The sequence below is a fragment of the Thalassophryne amazonica genome, chromosome 2 (assembly GCF_902500255.1).
Source record: "Thalassophryne amazonica chromosome 2, fThaAma1.1, whole genome shotgun sequence".
NCBI classification, from domain to species: Eukaryota; Metazoa; Chordata; class Actinopteri; order Batrachoidiformes; family Batrachoididae; genus Thalassophryne; species Thalassophryne amazonica.
In genome coordinates this window covers 12,859,239-12,863,540 of record NC_047104.1, presented here as the reverse complement: position 1 = coordinate 12,863,540, position 4,302 = coordinate 12,859,239, and positions in this window count along the sequence as shown.

The following is a 4,302-nucleotide window of genomic DNA, read 5'->3' as shown; positions in this document are numbered from 1 at the left end:
TTTATCTCTGTTCTTGCTTAAAGCCACAAACAGAAAGAACCTGTGAGAAACCTGCACATGTCACACTTCTCAGATGTGAAGGATGGAAAATCGAATGTAAGAAGAATCTGTAGGTTTATTTATCAAACTGCCAAAAGTGACACTTAAGCAAAAGCTTTATGTAAAAATCTTTCCAATTTTCCTGGAATTAGAAACTTGAGAAAGAAAGTACTGCCTGTTGTGGGACCTGTTAGTTAATTGCATGCATTCACTTGCTGGATCATACTCAGGGACGTGTGCCACATGGCTACAGTCACTGTAGCCATGTGGCACACTGTCAGTGTCTAAGCAAGTAATCATTCTAATCAGGGTCTCCCTAAGTAATTGTATCTTACACCCCAATAGAGAATGTGTAGAGAATTTTGAAAGGAAAAATGCAACAATGACTACCTTGTACTGTTGTACACGTCAGCTGTGTTTGCAGGAAGAATGGGAAGAAAAAAAACCTGAAACATCTCGTCGCTTGGGATCCTTCACTGCCAAAATGTCTTTCCAATGCTGTGAGAAGGAATCACAACATTACAAAGTGGTAAATGCTTTAACATGCCAACATTTTTTTAGACTCTGTTGCAGACCTTAAATGCATTAATGGATGTGTGTGTGTGTGTGTGTATATATATATATATATATATATATATATATATATATATATATATATATATATATATATATATATATATATAAAGGGCTACGTCTGTCCGTCTGTCCGGGATAAACTCCCAAACTATAATATGTAGTCCTAAAAACTATATATATTCTGAATCCTCATGACATGGGGAACAAACTGGTACTATTTTTTAAAAAGTTGAAATGAAAATTATCTGAAAATTACCCCCAAAATAGCCGGCTGTGCGTATGACCAGGCAGATTCAAATTTCCAGCCCTGTATATGTGTTGGCCATCTCTGTTTATTTAATCCCTTTCTACAGCACACTCAGCAAAACAACAACATGCTTAGACTGAGGCTGTGGGTATGACCAGGCAGATTCAAATTTCCAACCAAGTATATGTGTTGGCCATCTCTGTTTATTTAATCCCTTTCTTCAGCTACTTTATGTTCTCAACTGTTAAGCACCTGACTGTCCTGTACAACCCAGTTTGCCTTCCTGTCTGAATACATTCATTTTATGTTTGTGAAATTGCAATGTAAAAGCAATGAAACACACCACTAACTCAATTTTGATTCATTGATATTTACATTTACTGTTACCTACCTTTTGTGTGTAATTTTATTATAAATTTGATTGCAAAACAAAGTCTGCATGAAGGACTTCAAATGTGTTTGTCTTTTAACCAAGTATTTCCACTTGGTTTGGGGAGTCCACCTCTTATAGTTCTGCTGGACAAACTTTAGCCCATTAACTATTATATTTATAAGACATCAGCATTACAAAAACAAATGTTGGGCAATTGTTTTGGCTTATTTCTAAAACAGGTTAAACTTGGGCAGGGCCGGGTACCCCAGCTAGTTAACAAATAAAATGAAGTTGAACAGAGACAACGACATATGTCGTGAAACAGAAGTCAAAAGCATATAAAAATCACTGCACTTGTGTTTTTTCGGCAACACCATCAAATTCTTTCTGATTTCAGGAGGAGATAATTAAATTTGTTAAAGCAACACATTCATCACCTGCTTGTATAAAGGCTGATGAGTTTGTTCATTCAGGTATTTCATTACAGACAACTCACTACCAGCTTTACCGAAGCATATTTAAGGTGGATCTGCACATTGATTTGGCACAAGTTTTACATTAGGTGCCCTTCCAGATGTAAAACCACATTTCATGGCGATTGGCCTGGCGCAGCCTTGAACAGGGAACCTTCCACAGTGGAAACAAGTGCAGTTAACCACTTGGCTACAACACCTGATGAGCAATATATAATAAATGCAAGCAACTAATGTAGCAGAGCAATAAAAAAACCACCCTAATTACAGATCTCTAGATTTCTTCTAATTTGATTTCTGATTTGACAACTTACCAGTTAACAAGTTATCAATTCTCCCGCTGTCATTACAAGGAAAACCTCTGAATTAAGTCCTGTGTTGGCCTCTGGAAGCACCTTCTCTGGTCTCATAAGTGTCTTCTGCAGTCACAGAAATGTTGTGTTAAACATCATTTGAGCCCCCAGCAGACATCCATTGTATTTTAACAACTTAATACGGTGTTGCCACTCAGTTCCTAACTTTGGGTTGGCATAGTGATCTGGTGGAGAGGTTACTGCTGTGATGGCAGAAGTATTTGCTTTCTGAGTGCTGTGTTAGTTACTATTGTGGTCACGTTAAAACTGGCCCCCATTTTTGTAGCCAAACTGTACAACTGAATTGTTACACAATATTGAAAAATGTATTGAAGCCTTAATGTGTCAGTTACATGATTCTGAATGAAGCTACAGCACCGTCTGTGCACGTGCAGCGGCCTGGCCTTGTCCCAGCGGGCGGTTTGGTGATAACGGTATGTGGAACGTCCCACACTGATAAGTCCCACAACGTGACATCTGCTTGAAACTCATGCTGTGCAACAGCACGCCAGTTGCATCTGATTCCAACGTTACATAATGATGCAAAGTCATTTAGAGGCACCGACTTCTTCCTGCGCAACTGCTGCAGACGTGGTGCTCACATGTGCAGTATCATGCAACAATATATCAATATTAAGCTCAACATAAACACATAAAATATGAAAGCTTTTTAGGAAGGAAATGAAATGCTGATGAATGAAAGACATCAGAGGGCTACACACCACGATATACATGTACAACTAAATTTACATGTGACTATATGTAATAGAGCTTTTGGTTATGTGTGATTTCATCATATGACCATTGTGTGGCAAGGCAATTAGTCTGCATTGTCCACATCCACCCACTAAAGTCGGGAACTCTTGTTGTCTCTCCGTCTGCCAGAAGCGGGTTCGGAGTCCTTGCGTCCTCCTGGCTTGCCGGGTGTGTTTTTCGACACTGCAGAAAAGTGGATTGGTACCAAGGAAACGCCGGAGAAGAAGGGGGAGGAGGGGTGGCGTCCAGCGCCGACTGAGAAGAATTAGACTTGACGATAGATGCCGGCTCCCACCTCTCCCAATAGTCCTTCTTTCCAATGTTCAGTCTATCAGGAATAAGATGGATGAACTCGAGATCTACGCAAAGTGGAAACATGAGTTTAGAGAGACTTGCCTCCTCGCGTTCACTGAAACATGGCTGGGAGAACGAGACAGGAATGAGGATTTCTACTTAACCGGCTTTGGACTCCCCATTCGTCTGGACCGCTCTTCTTTCATTACAAATAAGTCTAAAGGAGGTGGGGTCTGTTTTTATATTAATGAGAGATACTGTAAAACTGTTGTGGTGCGAGAGAAAATATGCACCTCAGATATTGAGCTTTTGAGTATCTCACTTCGCCCCTTATACCTGCCGAGGGAATTTCCTCAGTTGTTTTTTTCCCTGGTTTATATTCACCCGAGAGCTGACGTCACGGCAGCTTGCCAGCTGATCGAGGATGTGAATAATAAACTAACTGCAATTTCCCCTGATGCTCCTAAATTTATTTTGGGGGATTTTAACCACTGCCGATTAGACAGAGTACTGAGGACATACGAGCAGTATGTTACTTGTTCAACAACTATGGGGAATTCTATTGTTGACCAGTGCTATGGCTCAGTAGCCAAAGCTTATAGGTCCATCAGTATGCCCCCTCTCGGAGCCTCATACCATAATAGTGTTCTTCTTTTGCCAACTTATAAGCCAGTCTGTAGACGTCGGGAGCGGACTATAAAGACTGTGAGGTGTTGGTCCGAAGACTGCATCGACAAACTGAAGGCTTGCTTCGAATGGACTGCGTGGGAGGTTTTCTATGATACATGCTTTGATCTGAATGAACTGACACAGACTGTTTCCTCTTATATATCCTTCTGTGTGGATATCAACATTCCTCAGAAGAATATTATTAGCTATGCCAATAATAAACCGTGGGTCACCAAAAATTTAAAGAGTGTTTTAAATAAGAAGAAAAAAATTTTTTATATAGGAGATAATGTGGAAAAGAAAGAAATTAACAAGGAGGTTAGGAACGAAATCCGTAAAGCTAAAAGAGCTTACAAAGACAAGGTAGAACATATGTACAGTAGTGGTGATCTGCGGGCAGCCTGGATAGGCATTAAATCTATGGCTTCGGTTACTAATGTCCAACAGGATAATAATAGAGCGCCAATTAAAGTACAGGGGAGCTACGATGAGGATCTGCCGAATGCATTTAACTGTTTCTAT